Genomic DNA, 21,597 nt, shown 5'->3' on the forward strand with positions numbered 1-21,597 from the left:
CCACATTTGAGTGAGAACATGTGATATTTGTGTTTCTGTGCCTGGCTTACGTCACATAACATAATGTCCTCCAGTTCCATCCTTGTTGCTGAGAATGACAGAATTTCATTTTTTTCATGGCTGAACAATATTCCATTGTGTATATATGCTACATTTTCCTTATCCATTCATTTTTGGACACTTAGATTGATTATATATGTTGGCTATTGTGAATAGTGCTGCAATAAATATGGAGTGCAGATATCTCTTCTGTATACTGATTTTCTTTCTTTTAGCTATATACCCAGCAGTGTGATTGCTGGATTATATGACAGATCTATTTTTAGTTATTTGTGAAACCTCCATACTGTTTTTCACAGTGCCTACACTAATTTACATTCTCACCAACAATGTACAAGCATTCCCCTTTCTCCACATTCCACAAGCATTTGTTATTTTTTGTCTTTTCAATAGCCATTTTAACTGAGGTGAGATGATATTACATTGTGTTTTTGATTGGCATTGCCCTGATGATTAGTGATATTGAACATTTTTCATATACCTGTTGGCAATTTGTGTGTCTTCTGAGAAAGGTCTACTCATATCATTTGCCCATTTTAAAATCAGATTTTTTTTTTTTTTGCTGTTGAGTCCTTGTATATTCTTTTTATTAATCCCTTGTCAGATGGATAGTTTGCAAATATTTTATCCCATTCAACAGTCTCTTCAGTCTACTGATCATTTCCTTTGCTGCACAGAAGCTTTTTAGTTTGCTGTAATCCCATTTGTCCATTTTTGCTTCTGTTGCTTTTGAGGTCTCACCCAAAAAATCTTTGCCCAGACCAATGTCCTAAAGCATTCTCCAATTTTTTTCTTCTAGCAGCTTCAGGATTTTTAGGTCTTACATTTAAGTCTTTAATCTATTTTCATTTGATTTTTGTATATGTTGAGAGATAGGGGTCTGGTTTTACTCTTCTGCATGAGTATATCCAGTTTTCCTGGCACCATTTATTGAAGAAACTGTCCTTTACCCAATGTATATTCTTGGCACCTTTGTCAAAAAATAGTTGGCTATAAATGTGTGAATTTATTTCTGGGTTCTATTCTGTTTTATTGGTCTATATGTCTGTTTTTATGCCAGTACCATGCTGTTTAGGTTACTATAGCAGCTCTTTAGTATAATTTGAAATCAGGTAGTGTGATGTCTCCAGCATTGTTCCTTTTGTTCAAGATCGCCTTGGCTAATCATGGTCTTCTGTGGTTCTATGCAAACTTTAGGATTTTTTTTTCTATTTCTGTGAAGGATATCATTGGTACTTTGAGAGGAGTTGCATTGAATTTGTAGATCACTTTGGATAGTATGGACATTTAAAAAACATTAGTTCCTCCAGTCCATGAGCATAGCATATCTTTCCATTTGTTTGAGCCCTCTTCCATTTCTTAGTTCAAGTGTTTAATCGATTTCATCATAGAGATCTTTCACTTCTTTGGTTACATTTATTCCTAGTTTCTTTTTTTCATAACCATAGTAAATGGGATTGCTTTATTGGTTAGTTTTTCAGATTGTTGGTTGTTAGTGTATAGAAATGCTGCTGATTTTTGTATGTTGATTTTGTATTCTGCAACTTTACTGAATTTATTGACCAGCTCTAACAATTTTTTTGGTGGCATCTTTTTCTAAATATAGGATCATGTTATCTGTGAGCAAGGATAATTTGATTTTCTCCTTTCCAATTTGGATGCCCTTTATTTTGTTCTCTTGCCTAATTGCCCTGGCTAGGACTTCCAGTACTATATTGAATAAATATGATGAAAGTGGGCATCCTTGTCTTAGTCCAGATATTAGAGGAAAGACTTTCAATTTTTCTCCATTTAGTATGATGTTAGCTGTGGATTTGTTATATATGTCTTTTATTGTTTTGAGGTATGTCAGTTCTATATCTAGTTTTTTGAGAGATTTTATCATAAAGGCATGTTGAATATTGTTGAATGATTTTTTAGCATTTATTGCAACTATCGCATGGTTTTTGTTCTTAATTCTGCTAATGTGATGTATCTGTTTATTGATTTGCATATGTTGAACCATCCTTGCATTCCTGGGATGAATCCCACTTGATCACAATGAATGAGGTTTTTAATGTGTTGCTGAATTCAGTTTACTAGTATTTTGCTGAGAAATTTTGCATCTATGTTCATCAGGGTTATTTGCCTGTAGTTTTCTTTTGTGTGTGTGTCCTCGTCTGATTTTGGTATCAGGGTAATGTTGACCTCATAGAATGAGTTTAAAAGTATTCCCTCCTCTTCAAATTTTTGGGATAGTTTGAGTAGAATTGGTGTTATTTCTTCTTTAAATGCTTGGTAGAATTTAGCAGTGAAGCCATCAGGTTCTGGGCTTTGATGGGAGACTTTTTTTACTGCTTCAATCTTGTTACTTGTTATTGATCAGTTCTGATTTTCTACTTCTTTGTGGTTCAGTCTTGGTAGATTGTATGTGTACAGGAGTTTTATCCATATCTTCTAGACTTTCCAATTTGTTGGCATATTTGTTCAGAATAACCTCTAATGATTCTTTATGTTTCTGTGGTATCAGTTATAATGTCTCCTTTTTCAACTCTGATTTCATTTATTTGGGTATTCTCTCTTTTTCTTAGTCTAGCTAAAGATTTGTCAATTTTGCTTATCTTTTTTTAAAAATCTACTTTTTATTTTGTTAATCTTCTTTTTTTGTCTCAGTTTCATTTATTTCTGCCCTGATCTTTATTATTTCTTCTCTTCTACTGATTTTGGGTTTGGTTTGTTCTTGCTTTTCTAGTTCCTTGAGATGCATCATTAAGTTGTTTATTTGAAGTCTTTCTACTTTTTTGATGTAGATATTTAATGCTATACCCTTCTTTCTTTGCACTACTTTTGCCATATCCCATAGGTTTTGGTACTTTGTGTTTCCATTTTAATTTGTCTTGAGGAATTTTAAGTTTTCTTTTAAATTTATTCATCAGTCCCACCATTTTTCAGGAGCATGTTGTTTTATTTCCATTAATTTGTACAGTTTTCAACATTCTTTCCATTATTGATTTCCAGGTTTATTCCAGAAAAAAATATGTTGTTATTATTTTGATTTTTTAAAAATTATTAAGATATATTGTCTCTCCTGGGGAATGTTTTGTGGAAACATTCCATGTGTTGTGGAAAAATATGTGTATTCTGCAGCTGTTAAATGGAATGTTCTGCAAATATCTGTTAGGTTCATTTGGTCTAGAGTACAGTTGAACTCTCATGTTTCTTTGCTGATTTTCTGTCTTCACAATCTGTCCATTGCTGAAAGTGGGGTGCTGAAGTCCCTTACTATTACTGCACTGTAATAATACATGGTATTATAATCTCTCCCTTTAGGTCAATTAATATTTGTTTTAAATGTTTGGGTGTTTTGGTGTTGAGTGTATATGTATTTGTTGTATCCTCTTGCTGTATTGACCCTTTTATCATTATATAATATCCTTCTTTTCCTTTTTTTTAAAACTGTTCTTGACTTAAAGTCTATTTTCTCTACTGTAAGTATAGCTACTCCTGCTCTTTTTTGGTTTCCAGTTGCATGGAATATCTGTTTTAATTCTGCCACTTTCAGTCTGTGCATGTCTTTATAGGTGAAGTGGGTTTCTTAAAGACAGCATATAATTGGGTCTTTTAAAAAATCTGAACCCATTTAGCCACTCTATGTCTTTTATTTGGAGAATTTAATACATTTACATTCAAAGGTATTATTGATAGGTAAGGATTTATTACTGCCATTTTGTTATTTGTTTTCTGATTGCTTTGTGGGTCCTTCCCTCCACCTTCCCTCTCTTACTGTCTTCTTTCTGGTTAAGCAATTTTCTCTAGTGATACATGTTGATTCCATGCTATTTATTTTAAGTGTCTCAATTATATATTGTTACTTTCTGGTTACTATAAAGCTTACAGAATCCTCTTATAGTTATAACAGGTTATCTCAAACTGATATTGACTTGACTTTGATTGCAAAGTAAAGAAAGTAACAAAACAAACTCTACAATTTAGCACCCTTCTTTTTGATTTTTGATTTTTCAGTTTACATCTTTTTATATTGCTTATTTCTTAACAAATTGTTGTCATTATTTTTATAAAATAGTTTTGTCTTTTAGTCTTCTTACTTAAGCCATTAGTGGTTTCTTTATCTCAATTACAGCATTAAACTATTCTAAATTTGTCTGTTTTCTTTCTTTTACCAGTAAGTTTAATATATTTAGATGTTTTCATGTTACACATTAGCATCCATTTCTTTCAGATTGAAGAACTCCCTTCAGTATTTCTTGTAAGGCAGGTCTGGTGTTGATGATTTCCTCAGCTTTTATTTGCCTGGGAAAGTCTTTATCTCTCTTTTGTGTTTGAAGGATAGCTTTTCTAGGTACAATATGCATGGCTGGCAGTTTATTTTCCTTCAGCACTTTGAATATAGCATCCTTATCTCTCTTGGCCTACAGGGTTTCTGCTGAGAAATCCATTGCACATCATATTGGAGCTCCATCAAATGTGATATTTTTTTCTTTCCTTTTGCTGTATTGAGTATCCTTTTTTGTCTTTGATTTTTGCTAATTTGAGTATGATGTGTCTTGAAGAATTCCTCTTTGGACTGAGTTTGGTTGATAACTTCTGAGCTGCTTGTACCTGGATGCTGTCATCCTTCTTCATTGTTTCCTTAAGTATGCTTTCTAAGCTCTTTTCTCTCTTGTTTCCTTCAGGAATTCCTATTATGCAGAGGTGAGTTCATTTAATGGTGTCCCGTAATTCTCATAGGCCTTCCTCATTCTTTTTAATTCTTTTGTTTTCTCCCTTGATTGGGTAATTTCATATGTTTTGTCTTCAGGCTCATTAATTCTTTCCTCTGTTTGATCAAGTCTGCTCTTGAAGCTTTCTAATGAGTTTTTCAGTTCAGTTATTGTATTCTTTATTTGTAGGTTTTCTATTATTTTAAAAATTGTTTTCATTTCTTTGTCAAATTTCTTATTTTGTTCCTGGATAGTTTTCCAAATTTCATTTAGTTTTCTATCCATATTTGCTTGTGATCTCTGAACTTGTTTAAGAGGATTATTTTGAATTCTCTCTCAGACATTTCATGGATATTCAATTCTTCTGGGTTCATTGCTGTAGCTTTGTTGGTTTCTCTTGGTCATGTCATATTTCTCTGAGTTTTCACAATCTTTGTGTCTTTACATTGATGCCTGAGAATTTGAGGAGACTGCCACCTCTTCCAGTGTTTGCAGATATTCATTGGTGGTGTTAGACATTTACTACTTACTCTCAGAACTTAAATGCTGTTCTGTTGTTGCTTCTCATTTTGGGGAGGACTTACGGTGAACTGAACTGACACACTGCAGTGGAACTAACTTGTTGCCCTATTGTTGTTTCCTGGCCTGTGGGAAGACTCATATTGAACACTGGAATTTAAATGCTTCTCCATAACTAAATTGTTGCCCTCATATTGTTTTTGAGTCTGTGGAAAACTTACAGTGATCACTGGAACTTAGATGTTGCCCCAGAAATATATTGCTGCCCTGCAAATATTTCCCATTCTGAGGAAGACTTAAGTTGGCACTGTAACTTAATTTTGACCTTTTAGTTGTTTCTGGGAAGGGAATGCTCCACACAAGCACCTGGGCTTTGTGGAACATCCAGCCAAGGATTTGGGCTTTCCTGTGGGTTGTGACCCTTGCAGTGCTATGGTGCTAATCAGTCTCTTCAACTTGGGATCTCCACTTATTGGAGTGCAGAGAAGCTCTCAAGATCTACTTTCCAATCATCGTGATTAATGCCCTGCTTTTTGTCCCCAATTCACTGCAGGTGGTTTAGCCCTCCTGGAACTCCTGATGATTCCTGTGGGACAGGAGAGGAGTAGGCTTCCATAAAGATTTGAAGATCAATGGAGAGATAGAACGTGCACCTCCAATTCCCTCCACTCACCACAGAAACCATGAGTTTAAAGAAATTCTCTATGAGTGGTATTTTGCTGGCTTGGGAAAGGCAATGGCACAGTCTGAAATGAACATTTCTTTTACCAGTTGTGACTTCTCTCAATTCTGTGGATGCAGGGGAGGTCTCCATTTCTTCCCCAAGTTCTGGAGAATTCAGGGTGATATTCTTGCCTTTGAATATTTTCTAGTTGTATTTTTGTTGTGGAACTGATACTGGGGAATCTTCTACTCCACAATCTTGCTGATGTCACTGTACTGTTCATATTTCTATCAGCATCCTAATCACAACCACTTAGGCAATAACTAAGGAGTTCCAAACTTTCTTTAGTCTTCTTGTCTGCTAAGCCCTCAAAATCTAGGCATTTTCTAGCTTGTTTCTACAAATTCTTCCAACCTTTTTCCATTACCCAGTTCCAAAGCCACTTCCACATTTTCAGGTATTTGTTATCAGCAACACCCCACTTCTCTGTACCAGTTTTCTGTATTAGCTTGTTTTCTGTTGCTTGTAACAGAATATTTGAAACTGCATAATTTAAAAGAAAAGAATTTATTTCTTACAATTATGGAGGCTAAGAAGTCTCAAGTTGAGGGGCGATAGCTGGTGAGAGCCTTCTTGCTGGTGGGACCTCTTTGAAGAGTCCCAAGGCAGTTCAAGGCATCACATGATGAGGGGGCTGAACATGTTAGCTCAGATTTCTAGTCCTTGTCTTATAAATCCACCAGTCCGACTCCCATGATAACCCATGAATCCATTAACCATTTAATCTATTAATTCATGAATGGATTAATCTGTTCATTATGGCTAAACCCTCATGATCCAATTACCTCTTAAAGGCCTCACCTCTCAAAGTTGCCACATTGGGGAGTAAGTTTCAAAATGAATTTTTTGAGGGGACATTTAAACCATGGCAGGGTATAGGGTTTCAGATTTGCAAGATAGAAGTCTGGAGATCTGTTTTACAACATGTGAACATACTTAACACTATTAAACTGTATGCTTAATGGTTAAGATGATAAATTACAGGTTATGTGTTTTTTACTATAATTTAAAAAAACTATGCCTGTTTTAAATAAGTAGCTCACTCTCTTGTAAAATTTACTACCTTATCAAATTGTTCAAATTGAACCAGTGACTAAACTGTGGTCTTCTCTAGGGTACTTAAAATTACTAAAATAAAAGAATAAGTATATAAACCAACAGCTGGTAATGCTTTTAAAATAATTCACTTATTTAAACTGTGACACAAAAAAGAGGTTTTAAAATCTTACTCAAGTACTCTTTAAATATAACAAATATATTAATTACTTGATGTCTTTACTATATCTAAAATAATTGCTGTAACAGAGGTAGGGACACAGTAAAAGAGGTACTATTGAAGCTAGTATACTATACTGTGGATACTATTGAAATACGTTAGAAGTACTATTGAAATATTTTAACAGAATAGCACACTAAACAGACTGACTGAAGTTCTTATACAAAGATCTCATGTAAATAACAACAAAATAATAATAAGTCCATCAATTCCATAAGAGATATATACAAAATTTGGATGCCAAAATTCTTTTTTTTTTTTTTGAGATGGAGTCTCATTCTGTCATCCAGGCTGGAGTGCAGTGGCGTGATCTCGACTCATTGCAACCTCTGCCTCCCATGTTCAAGTGATTCTCCTGGCTCAGCCTCCTGAGTAGCTGGGATTACAGGCATGTGCCACCATGCCCGGCTAATTTTTGTACTTTTAGTAGAGACGGGGTTTCACCATGTTGGCCAGGCTGGTCTCGAACTCCTGACCTCATGTGATCCACCTGCCTCAGCCTCCCAAAGTGCTGGGATTACAGGCATGAGCCATCGTGCCTGGCCTGGTTGCCAAACTGCTTAAAAGAAACATGGGAAGTTATCTCGTTATAAGCTCCATAAGACTAAGATCTGGCAAAATCGGATCTTGAAGTATGCGATGAAACCTCACATTGACACTTGCCAAAATTCTCCATTAAACACCCCATCACAGTAGGGATAAATTTGCCATGGTATTAAACACTGACTAGAAAACTTCTGTAGTATAGCAGAGGACATGTCCAGTTCATGCATTATCTATACTAAATTAAGCTCAGTATGGTTTTGGGATAATTCAAGCACATTACATTTATTGTGCACTTTATTTCTGTTATTATTACATTGTAATATATAATGAAGTAATTATACAACTCACCATAATGTTGAATTAGCGGGAGCCCTGAGCTTGTTTTCCTGCAACTGGAAGGTCTTATCTGGAGGTGATGGGAAACAGTGGCAGATAATCCTCACAAGGAGTAAGCCACCTAGATTTCTTGCATGTGCAGTTCACAATAAGATTCACACTTCTGTGAGAATCTAATGCCACCGCTGATCTGACAGGAGGCAGAGCTCAGGTGGTAATGTGAGTGATGGAGGACAGCTGGAAACACAGATGAAGCTTTGCTTGCTTGCCCACCACTCACCTCTGTGTGGCCCAGTTCCTAACAGGCCATGAACCGGTGCCAGGGGTTGTGGACCCCTGCTCTAAGTAATAGTTTTAGCATCCCCAAATAGATTTATATAATTTGTACAATTGTGTTTATTAATGTGTACTAATAGGTACAGTTATTTTCTGGGTAAGTTGAAGTATTTGCCTATCAAAAATCCACAGCCCTTACTATAGCAGAAAACAAAATAAAAACAAAACAAAGCAACAAAATAAAAGCACAATTAGATTTTGTGTTACTAACTTAGAATATTCCAATTATCTAATACAGACATATTTAATTAGAATGCTTATTTATAGAATGCTTACATAAAAGCTATGTAAGTCTTTTTCCATTAGTCATAAACTTTATTATCCTTATCACTCTTAATCCTCTGAAAAAACGAAAAGGTCCTTGACCAAACTGAAAAGTTACATCTGCTAGATATGTTAAATTGAGGTTCTCCAGAGCCTTCAGCAGATGGTTCACAGAAGTTGACTGCTAACCCAAGAGCCTCAGAATAAGCTAATGATTACATGGAGTAGATAATTTTGGCTCAAGATCGTTGGAAGAAGATTCTTCTATATATTACACTCTCTATTGCATATTCTTATATATTATGTTTGTGGTAATACTATTCTCCTTTATTGCCTTAAAGTATTCTACTTCTGACTTAGCTTATCATATTCACTTTACTAGTGATAATGAGTTACTATGTCTAGACCAGAGTTGACAAACTATGGCTTACAGACCTAATCTGGCCTGCCACCTGTTTTTGTAAATAAAATTTTTTTGGAACACAGCCACAGCCATTTTTTTAACATGTTGCCTATGGCTGCTCTTGTGCTACAACAGCAGAGCTGAGTTGTGACCAAAAAACAATATATGGCTCACAAAGCCAAAAATATTTAATATCCAGTTTTTTACAGAGAAAGTTTGCTGATCCTTGATCTAGATAATTATCATCATAACTGTATAATTCAGCTATTCCAAGCTATTTTTAGCTCAGCCATTTAAATAAATGATGTTAAGGTATGTTACTCTGACTTTCCAATAGCAATACTCTTTGTCCAAGAAGCATAATGAGAAGGAAAACAACAACAACAAAAAACAGAAAAAGCCAAACAAACAATACTCTGCATGCAATATATAAATGAAATAAAATGTCCTTGCACCAGGGAAATTACAAAATACAGACAACAACTATTTGTCAACAGTACTCAGAAACAGTATATCTGGAGTTCCATCAATGTTGAATTATCTCTTGTATATCTTTTTGTTAATTTTTTTCTATAAAACAATGAGACTCTTTAGTGCCAATATAGGACCAAGATTAATTGTTCTGTTGAATTATTAGTTAGGCCATTCCAACAGTGTAATTTCTATGGTAGTCAGTCTCTAAGATAGTACCTAATGATTTTCGCTTCTTGGTGTTCATGCACTTGTACACTGTACCTCTCCCACACCGTGCTGAGGTTGATATATGTGACCTCTATGGCAACAGTGATGATATGTCACTTCCAATGTTAGGTAATAAAAGACAATGTACTTTCTGCCTTATTCTCTATCATACAATTCACTCTAGGGAAACTTAGCTGCCATGTTGGCAGCAGCTCTGTGGAAAGGCCCATGTGGCAAGGAATTGAGAAATCTTGCCAACCGCCCATGAGAAACTGAGGCCTCAAGTCCACAGCCAGGTGAGTGAGCCTTCTCGGAAGTATGTGGATCCTATACTCTATTCCAGCCTTCAGAGAACGGCAGCCTTAGCTGACATCCTGGCTGCAACTTTGTAAGAGACACTAATCCAGAACCACTCAGATAAGATGCTCCAAAACTTATAAACCCTCAGGAACTATATGACATAATTTTCTTGTTTTCAAGCTTCTAAATTTGGAATCATTTGTTATAGAGCAAACGATAACTGATACAATTTAGCTCCCCAACTAAATTCCCCAACATCCCGAATGAATTATGTATCATTTCAAAGAGTATATAAAACCCTTTATGGAGAGAGAATTCTGAGAATAATGATTCTATCCACAGGAGTGAAGCTACTAGAAGCTTTCATAAAAAAATTACTTTGGTTGACATAGTAAATACTACGTCCCAAACTGTGAGGCACAGCAAACACAACAAACCAGTTTAAATTCCTTAAACCAAGTAGTTATAAATAATAGAATTGTCTTGGATTTTATTTTGGCCAACCAGGGAAGATTCTTTACGATTGCTAACATTGTGTATTATACCTAAACACTTCCAGTGAATTGGAATAATCTACCTCAAAGCTAAAAGAAAAGGCAACCTGGCTATCTAAAATAAACTTGGAAAATCTTTGAGACTTGTTTTTATGATCAGGTCTGGGAAATTTGGGGTCATGGTTCTGAAATATCTCCCGGGCCTTTCCAGTTATACTTATCTCACTGGTGTTCAATGTCTATGTTCCAGAATCTTAAATGCTTGTGTGCAGTCACCATCCTGACAAATGATTCAACAAATGATTCAAAGAGAAAAACCAGATTACAATTATTTTGATAGACACGTAAAACTGAAAATCAAATATCCACAGATGAAACTTCACCTTCAAGGAAAATCTCCAACAGTGGTAAAGAGCTGCACAACACTTGAAGTTTTCTCCTGCAGCTTTGATTGAACAAGCACCAGTAGGAGGGACTAAAAATAAAGAGGTTCCTACAAACATAGAAAAAGACTGTTTTTTTTTTCTGTAGCAATGGAAACAAAATAGCCACAAGAACCAGTTTTAAACCCATTCAGTTGGTCAAGAATAACCTGCATCAGTGAGCCCCTCTCGCTTGAGTCAGCTCACGGGGAAAGATTCACTCCAATAAACACCCCTCTCAGTGCCAGCTAATCAGCAGCAGTCTCACCTGAGTAACTGAGCTGCCGCAGATGATGTCCAACCACTCATACCCCTGAAAGTCTGTCAATTCCTAGCACTTCATGCTTCCCCTAAAGAAAAATCTGATATAAGGCTGTCTGCTGTGCCTGACTGGCATAGCCCTCCCTGATTATAGGAAGCAACGCATTCAGCTTTGTCTTGTCAATATTTTTGATGTTGAGTGCTCGTCTCATCATCTTCTGACCAATTCCCCTGATTCTTTTATCATTTTTTTAACCTCTTCCTGTTTAATACTACTAAGAGTAATAGTAAGGATGATGATGATTTTGTAACTGCTACTCACCATATGCCATGCACTGTGCCAAGGGCTTTCATTATCTTAATATCTGGCTACCAGCACTTTTTAGATTTTCAGGTAGCACTCACACCTGAGGCTATCCCTGGCTTATTCCATGTGTCAGTCATTTGCTGGTTGCCTTCGATTCATTCCTCACCCTTTCTCTGTTCTGTCACGGAAGGCTGACTCCTGCCGATGGAGTTTGCCAGGCTCTTCTGTCAGCTGGCTTCCAGCTCATTTCTGCTAATGGGAATATGTGGTGAAAGATGAAAGGCTGGAAGGGAGAAAGGAAGAATATTTCTTCCCTCTCTGCTTCTGGAGGTGGCTTGGCCAATATCTGTGTTTCTTCCCATTGCTCCAGCTCCTTTGAACATGCCTTATTTCTTTTGGTGATGAAGGCATGATGCTGTAGATATCTAGGTTGTTTGGCAATCCTGTTTGGATTCTCAGCTTTTACAACACCCAATAATAAATTATTTTTAAAACAGCTTCAGTCTTTGTAATTTCCTAGAACATTGACAGAATGAGCAAGAATAGGTGGTAGAATTTATACCAGGTAGAATTGAGAGTCTTGAGATTTAGTCCCAAGTCTGTCTCTGAATCACGTGTGACCTTGAAACAATTACAGGTTGGTGCCTTAGTTTTGCTATCTATATAATGGAATTACTGATCTTTAAAGGTTCCCCTCCTGGCCACTACCCTGCCCAATTAGAACCTTCTATAATGCTGGGATTGCAAGAATTAGTTTAACATTTATAAGAGTTATAACTGTTCTATTCTCTCATGTAAGAGTTCAAAAATTGCTTTAAAATGAAAATGCAGAGCCCTCATTTAAAGAGCAGGAAAAAAGTGTCATTAAAAGTGTTATAAATAAAGATTTTCCTTTAAAATTTGTATTATTTATAAAATGCTATAGAGGTAATAGTGATATATGAGCAACAATTAACTTAAAAAGTACAAAAAATTTTCTGGCATTATAATATTATACAATATATAATACTACTTTATTAATGTCATATCTTGATTAATGTTAAGATTTTTCAGGCTTGCTTTTCCACAAACTCATTTAATGGATCATCAAAATTTAAACTTTTAGAAATTTTATTTTCAATTGATGCAATTGAAAGTGACATTAGTTTCTCTTGGAAAATGTCAGATTGCAAATAATTTTTGATAATTTTAAATTTTGATGAGGATCTTACTGCTGATGCAATTGTTATTGGAGCTGTTAAGAGTATTTTGTAGCCTGTTACATTTGGGATACATTTCTGATAGATTATTATTGCTACTATATTTTAAGACTAGTTAAGTATAGTAGTGAGAAGGCGGAAAGAGTAGAACAAAGAGTTTGATCTGTAACTGACTGAATAATCAATTGAGATAACTCACTACTCTCAGGTCAGCCTGATAAATTGTTTTGAAATAAAAATTTTAGCATATGTAGAGCTGATGATTCTCTTGGAGCAATTTTTCTAAAAATATTTAATTCTTTATACAAATTAGTTTTGTATAAGACTAAATTTAATTTTAAATGTAAATTTATACAATGGTTTCTTAATGTTTCCTTTGACATTTCCTATAACTTGTAGAGGCTGTACAAGAAATTAAATGTGGCTTCTTGATTTGTATAAAATTCAAAATGATGGTTTATGCAGTCTACCAATGTATCTTCAATTATAAGGAAAAAACTAATTTAAACATGGTCTCAGCTGCCATGATGGCACCTACCTGCAGTCCTAGCTCCTTCGGAGCCTGAGGCAGAAGGATCCCTTGAATCCAGGAGTTGAAGGCAGAATCCCTTAAGTCCAGGAGTTCAAAGCTATAGTGTGCCATGATCATGTCTGTGACTAGCCACTGCTCTCCAGCCTGGGCAACACAGCAAAAGCCTGTCTCAAAAATAAATAAATAAATGTGAAATTGTTTTACTCATTAATAGTTTGCTCATTTGAAGCTTCATATGAAACTAGTGTATTTTTCTATCAAATGCCACCATCTTTAAATTTGTTTTATATTTTTAAGCCACGATCTTTAAATTTCTTTTCCATTTCCAAGCCTATTTCTCTTTCTAAGCAGCTTTGTAATGTTGAGGCTATTTTCAAAATGTAAGATTCTAAACTCTTTAGAGAATTTTAATGACTCCCTGATATGCTTTCTCGCAATGTCCGTGTGTGCAGTTTTATTTTGTAATAATCTACTGAGAGTTTACTGCCTGTGTCCTGGCAGTACCTATCTTGGCCTCAGGCCAGAATTAATATTTGTACAGACACCACAAGGTTAGGCTCCAGGGACTGATGGCCAAGCCCATCTCCCTCTATGGGTCCCAGTGATGCCTACACGCAGAATCCCTTCTTTCTCCCTTGGCTGCAGCCACTGCTGCTCTTGCGGCTGCTGTCACTCTCCCTGCTGCCATCCTGGTCCCATGTCCAGGTCCAGCAGCCTTAGTCAGTTAAATATAATCTTTTTGTGTACTTAAGACCTTGAAAGATGAGCAGAATACTGCACAAGAGGAGCCAGGGGTGTTTATCTTCTTTGTACAAGAAATTTTTGTAGCCTCAAATGTGAGGGACCTCAGTCATTGAGACTTACTGGCACCAGTAAGTCTAAAATCAGGGGCCCAGACACAGAGCCACAGATGCTCAGGAAAAGCCTTAGCATTGCCAGGGGACCCAGGGGATTGAGTACAATTGTTTCCGAGATGTTCAACAACATATTCAGTATTATAGGTGACTGAGAATCTTCCAGAAGTGGTGTTACGTGAAGATCGGTGTGTTGGAGCAAACAGTATCTGACCACCTTGAGGAAACTTGACAAGTTTACTTACATGCCAGCATGTTATCTTTAGTACTTCTTGAATATTCTACATGATTCATTCACTGTAGGTGTGAGATATATTGTACTTTTTTTTTTTACAATGATACTGTAAAAAATTTAATGGAAATGTGTTTTAAAACAAGTTTTGAAAACTTTTTGTTATGGAAAATTTCAAACATATTCAAAAGTAGAGTGAATAGATAGTATAATGAACCCCGCTTTAGGTACCCGTTAATTCAGCTTCAGTGATTTCTTGACTGAATTTTATCTACGTCTCCATTCCCTTCCCTCAGTCCTGGGTTATTTTGAAACAAATCCCGAACATCCTATCATTTTATCAGCAAATATTTTAATAATATCTTTAAAAGATTAAGTACTATTATTTCACCTAAAAAAATGAATGATTCTTAATACTATAAAATAGTTATTAGTTAAATTTCTCTAATTATCTCAATTTTTTTTCAGAGTTTGTTTGAACCATGATCTAAACACACACTGCATACTGCTATTAGTTGGTATGCTTCTTAAGTCTCTTTTAATATATAATTGTTGGCTGGGTGCCATGGCTAATGCCTGTAATCCTGGCACTTTGGGAGGTCGAGGTGGCCAGATCACTTGAGCTCAGAAGTTCAAGACTAGCCTAGGCAAAATAGAGAAACCCTGTCTCTACAAAAAAGTACATAAAAAAATTAGTTGGGCACGGTGGCGTGTGCCTGTGGTCCCAGCAACTTGGCAGGCTAAGACAGGAGGATTTCTTGAGCCTGTGAGGTGGAGGTTGCAGTGAGCTGAGATTGCACCACTGCAATCCAGCTGGGGTGACAGGAGTAAAACTCTGTCTGAAAAACAAGAAACAAAACAAAAAAGAAAAAAGAAAACCCTGTCTCAAAAAAAAAAAAACAACACGAACAAACCCAGATGTATGTGTGTGTGTGTGTGTGTGTGTGTATATATATGTGTATATATATATATATATATTTGCCCCATCTCCTCTTTTTTCCTTTGTAATTTCTTTGTTGAAGAAACTGGCTCATTTTGTCCTGTAGAATGAATCATGGTATGGATTCCGCTTCTTGCATCCTGCTGTGGTCTGAATGTTTGTGTCCCTGCAAAACTCATATGCTGAAATTCCAGTCTCTAAGGGAATGGTATTAGGAGATGAGGTTTTTGGGAGGTAATTAGGTCATGAGGGTGGAGCCCTCATGAATGGCATTAGTGCCCTTCATCAAAGAGATCCAAGAGAGACCTTGTGTTCCTTCCACCGTGTGGGGACATGGTAAAAATATGGTTGTCCATGAACTATAAGTGGGCCCTTGCTAGACATCAAAGCCTTGATCTTGGAGTTCTTAGCCTCCAGAATTTGAGAAATAAATTTCTGTTTTTTATAAGCCATTCAGTTTATTGTATATTTTTTAGAGCAGCCTGAATGGGCAAAGACACACCTCTAGGTGATTGTTTAACACATTCTGCTGTTCTTTGTATTTCTGTAACTTGTTCCTTGTATTTTTGTAGGCTTAAGAGATTTCTCTTTGATTATTTGGTGTGTGGCTACTTCATAGATGGTCTTGTGTACTTCTATCCAGACACAATAATGTCACTTTTTTGTGATGTTAGCAGCCATTAAATCTTTTTTCAGATCCATTATTTCATGAGGGTTTACAAAAGGATTATATTTAAATTGTATCATTATTTATTAGCTGGGCTATTTCTATAAAGATAAACCTCTCTGTATAAAATATGGTTATTATGGTCTGAAGTATAGTATGCATAAAAAAATAAGACTTATGCTTATGCTTGATTCTTTCTCTTTATTTATCAGTTTTCAAAATAGTGAATTGCTTCTCCAGCATCCTCCATATGTGACCAATGAGTTTTTAAAAGAATAATTATGAAGTCATGAGTTTAAATTTATTTGATGTGTTTTAATCCCTACTAATGCCCACATTGTCTCATCTTTGGCCAGTGAGAGAATTGCTTGGCTCTTGAGTCCTTTGACAGGCTCACACTAGTCTTTTATAGTTTCCTTGCTTTTTGGTATAGTCTGATATTCCAGCTTCATCTGGCACATTTTCTGTCCCAGGTTTGGAAACAGCTATTTCTCCAATGTATCCTGTGTTTTTTAGTGGAAATGATGTTTTCAAACTACAGTCAAGTTTGTAGGTGTTTCCAGTAGACAGAGCCAGGAGTTTTAAAAAATAAAATAAATGATGAATTCATACTGATACTTCTAATTCAAACTCAGGATCACAGGGTTTTTGTTTAACATTATCAATCTTATGTCATCTGTATCTTCTTTCTCCATGAAGAAATTGGTTGCTTCTCAAGGACACCAACATAATTATTCATTTGCTTTGTCCCACAGAACATAACCCCCAAAAATAACTGTATCAACACTATACCAACAATGTGTTTAGTGCAGACAATTTATAATTATTTTATTTTATTTTTAGAGAACAAGGTCTCACTTTGACACCCAGGCTGGAATGCAATGGCATGATTACTGTAATCTTGAGCCCAGAATAGCTGGGACTACAGGAGCACTCCTTTACACCCAGCTAATTTAAAAATTATTTGTACAGGCAGGGCCTCACTATGTTGCCCAGGCTAGTCTTGAACTCCTGGGCGTAAATGACCCTCCTACCTCAGGCTTCTAGAGCCCTGGGATTACAGGTGTGAGTCACTGCACTGGCCCAATTTATTGTTATTTATATAGTACTTTTTGTCTTTAGGTTTAATCCTACTAGGATTAAACAACCAAATTATTGTGTTATAAAGTCATTGGAAATAATTTGTGTGATCTATTTTTAAAATTTTGTTTTTGTTTTATAGAATTTAATTTTTAAATTTAATTTTGTTTTATAATTATGTAAAATATTTATGTGTCCTCAAAGTCAAATATACAAAATGAAATATATTCAGAGTAGTGCAACTTTTGCCTCTGCCCCTACTCTATTCTCTCTCTCTCTCCCATAGTTTTTTTAAAATTAAATTTTTGGTTTAGTATTCTATTTTTTATAGTTATTATAGTGTGTCAAGAAGATATATAAAGTTGGTCAGGGTCATTAGCAAACTAGGTATCTTTCACAACCTGAAGTTGTAGAATCTGGGGGTGAGGAGGGAAAAGGAGGATGGAGGTAGGCATTGGGCTTCTGATGGGCACAGCAAGAGTAAATATGACCTGGAGATTGAAGAGTCTGCTGTTGCTTGCTCAAGTAAACAAAGGAAAATGCTATAAATACCTGGGAGATATTAGAAAAACTAGAATGATAGTGAGAAGCAAGGTAAAGATTCATTCAACACTTATCAAGAACTCATTGTTTTCTAGGAATGGTGACAAGGCAAGACTGATCAAGTTTCAGGGAAGGTCTAATTTCTTAGTCAGTATACATTTTCATTTGTGATTCCTTGGGTTCTCTTATTTTATTCATATAGTAATGAAGTAGTTGAGAAGAAGTTGACTTTGAATTGGGCATATCAGGAAATGTTTCTAAGGTTCTATAGTGTCTTGTTTCAGTAGCTGGCTCTTGGTAGATAGACAGCCAAAGAGATAGATAGAGAGGCAAAGAGAATAGATTGAGAGGCAAAAGCTAGACAGGGAGACAAAGAGAAAGGGCATCCCAGGAAGAAGGGGACAGGTGACCTAGGTGTGTTTGTGAGCATTCATTCATGGCTGTTCTCATATGAATCATTTCTTTTTCTTTTTTGTGTGATGAAGTCTTGTTCTGTTGCCCACGCTGGAGTGCAGTGGCGTGATCTTGGCTCACTGCAACCTCTGCCTCCTGGATTCAAGCGATTCTCCTGTCTCAGCCTCCAGAGTAGTTGTGATTACAGGCATGTGCCACCACACCCAGCTAATTTTTGTTGTTTTATAGAAACAAGTTTTCACCATGTTGTTCTTGAACTCCTGACCTCAAGTGATCTGCCCACCTTGGCTTCCCAAAGCACTGGGAATACAGGTGTGAGCCATTGCCCCTGGCCAGGTAACTATGGAAGGTGATGGATATATATATATATGTATTTTTAAGAGATCGGGACTTGCTATGTTGCAGGCTGGTCTTGAACTCCTGGGCTCAAACAATCCTTGCACCTTGGCCTCCCAAAATGCTAGGATTACAGGTGAATCATATGAATCATTTCTAAAACCAGGACTTGGGCCAAAATAACTTAACATGCCTAAAAATACTAGATGATTTGGCAGAACCAACAAGTATAGGATAAATGGAACATTTTAAAATAAGGATAATTTATTTTCTCTCATAGAATTATGTTATCTGGAGTAAGATGATTAATTGTGTGTGTCCACTTGACTGGCCACAGGGTGCCTAGACTAAATATGATTTCTGTTGTGTCTTTCTAGATGTTTCTGGATGAGATTAGCATTCAAATTCGTGGACTTATTAAAGTAGATGGCCCTCTCCAATATGGGTGGGCATCATCCAATCTGTTGAAGGCGTGAAGAGAACAAGAGAAGGAGGAAGGAAGAATTCACCTTTTTTCTTGCTGCCCACCTGCTTGGGCTGGGACATTGCATCTCACCTTCTCCAGCCTTTGGATGAGGATTTACACCCTGGTTCTCAGGCCTTCAGGCTCTAACTGGAGCTACACTATCAACTTTCCTGGGCCTCCAGATTGCAGATGGTGGATCACGGTACTTTTTAGCCTCCATCATAATGTAAGCCAATTCCTAATAATAAATCTCTTTCTCTCTCTATCTATATATCTATCTCCTCTCTAGTTCCGTTTCTCTGGAGAACCCTGACACATAGAGTTAGAAATTAGGTTTTTTGCTTTTTGCTTTTTTTGAGATGGAGTTTCGCTCTTGTTGCCCAGGTTGGAGTGCAATGGCGTGATCTTGGCTTACTGCAACTCCAGTTCTCATGCTTCAGCTTCCTGAATAGCTGGGACTACAGGTGCATGCCAGTATTCTTAGTAGAGACGGAGTTTCACCATGTTGACCAGTCTGGTCTTGAACTCCTGACCTCAGGTGATCCACCCACCTCAGCCTCCCAAAGTGCTGGGATTACAGGCGTAAGCCACCGCGCCTGGTCGAAATTAGTTAGTTTTTTTTTTAAATTTAAATAAGGCCCGTCTGTGAAAAAGGCAAAAAGAGCCCTTTTAAACAATCCTGTTATTTCACAAAAATCTCAGTTGTTCTTATCACAGCTCTAAAAGTGAAATAGTCAGGTGAAGTGGGAAAAAATAGTTCTCGATTATTCTAAATGGTTGTAAGGCACCCCTTGTTATAGTGCTCCTTTTATTTTTTGTGTTACTTGTCAGGTTTGTGAGGAAGTAAAATACATTCTTGGATACAGTAGTAAGAGAGAGAAGAAATTTCTGCATTTCATCAACTTAAGATGCCATGGACTATAAGATGTACTGTTATTTTATGCACATTAAGAAAGAGAAAAAAACTGTCCTTAAACCATAACACAATATAAGATCCATTTCAATTTCAGAGATGTTAAAATGTGAAAATAAGTGTGCATTTTAGAATCAATATGATATAGTAATTGTTGACTGCCTACTGTCTACCAGGCTTTGTTGCTGATCCTTGACAAACACTATCTTCATTAACCTAGTGATGTGTGTACCCCTGGCCCTATTTTACAGATGAGAAAAAAGAGGCACAGTGAAGCTAAATATATTGGCTAAAGATCACAAAGCTAGTAAGTAGAACAAGCTACTTACCTACTTGAACAAGAAACTTCCTCTTTTCAAACCTCTGTTCTGTTCTTTTTTTTGAAACTACGACAGTCATTTATTCTCTCTAACAGTTACTATTGGTGAGGAATTTTGGAGTAATTTGATTGGGTGTTCTGGCTCAAGGGTCTCTTATGAGTTTGCAGTCAGATGTCAGCTGTGGCTACATCATCTGGACACATGACTGAGGGTGGAACATTCAATTTCAAGGTATCTCACTCATATGGTTGGTAAGTTGGTTCTGGCTGTTGGCTAAGAGTCTTAATTTCTGGCCACATGGGCCACTCCATGAGGCTGCTTGAGTGTCCTCTCAACATGGTGTCTGGATCTTTGGATTACAAAAGACTAATGTGGAATCTGCAATGCCATTTATAATTTATCCTTGAAAGTTCACACACTTCTGCTGTACAAACTTCTGTTCTTACCCGTGACTCTTTTGTCAAGCTGTGTCTTGATAAATTGTAACACTTTTGAGTCTTTGAAGAAAGTGATCTATTTTTAGTGTGGGTACTTTTCATTGATCTCAAACACTTGTAGCATAATACTGGGAAGATAATGAGTCACTGAGTTTTAAATCATTACTTGAGTAATGTTAATGAACATCTTTTGGGGTATGTATTTGAATGCCAACTAGTTATTGACTATCCAAAAAGTGGTTTTCCTTGGTCTCTAGACAGGGACTTTGCATTTGTCAAGAGTTCTTAAGTAGATAGAAAGAAAGCAAGATAAATCAATAGATAGATTTAGATACAGCCATATGAGAGGGGATTTAGTAGGGGAATTGGCTTACATGATTATGGAGGCTGAGAAGCCCCACAACAGGCCATCTGCAAGCTAGAGACCCCAGGATACCTGTAGCATGTCTCAGTCTAAGTCCGAAGCCCTCAGAACCAGGGAGGCTGCTGTTTAACTCTCAGTCTGAAGCTGAAGGCCTGAGAACCTGGGGGGCCACTGGTATAAGCCCTGAAGTTTAAAAGCCAGAGAGCCTGGAGTTCTGATATCCAAGGACAGGAGAAGAATGTATCCCAGCTCTAGAAGAGAGGAAATTTATTTTTGTTCTATCTGGATCCCCAGCCAATTGGGTGGTGCCAGCTCACATTGAGGGCAGATCTTCACTGGTCAGTCTACTGACTCACACACCAGTCTCCTCCAGAATCACCCTCACAGACACACCAAGAAATGATCCATTACCAGTTCTCTAGATATTCCTTAATCCAGTCAGGTTGGCACCTAAAATTAACCACCACAGGGCTTTACTTTATATGTCTAACATTCCTCAAAGAGTTCCTGGCCAAGGGCTATTGTTGTGTTCAATGGTAGAATGCTAAAATGCCTTTTATCAAGACAGTTCCATATTGCTTTTAAAACGCTCTGGGCTATTTCCATTCTAAACTACTGAAGCATACACTTGTGGAAAAGCAGCAAGAATCCTAACACATAATCTAGTTGAG

At 36.6% G+C, this 21,597-nt stretch overlaps 1 long non-coding RNA gene across 7 annotated transcripts in view; it reads left to right on the plus strand.

Moving 5' to 3' along the window:
* Window positions 1-21,597, plus strand: part of LOC104006409 (uncharacterized) — a 240,545-nt gene that overhangs the window by 34,846 nt on the left and 184,102 nt on the right. For 5 of the 7 annotated variants that reach the window (XR_002943902.3, XR_008547959.2, XR_010157218.1 and 2 more), the window contains exons 2-3: window positions 18,804-19,118; window positions 20,057-20,112. This is a non-coding gene — a long non-coding RNA (uncharacterized LOC104006409). Of the gene's footprint in view, window positions 1-10,029; window positions 10,142-18,803; window positions 19,119-20,056; window positions 20,113-21,597 lie in introns of those variants that run through there. The other 2 variants (XR_001717644.4, XR_010157219.1) reach the window with 1 other exon arrangement.

The sequence above is a fragment of the Pan troglodytes genome, chromosome 4 (genome assembly GCF_028858775.2).
Source record: "Pan troglodytes isolate AG18354 chromosome 4, NHGRI_mPanTro3-v2.0_pri, whole genome shotgun sequence".
Lineage (NCBI taxonomy): Eukaryota > Metazoa > Chordata > Mammalia > Primates > Hominidae > Pan > Pan troglodytes.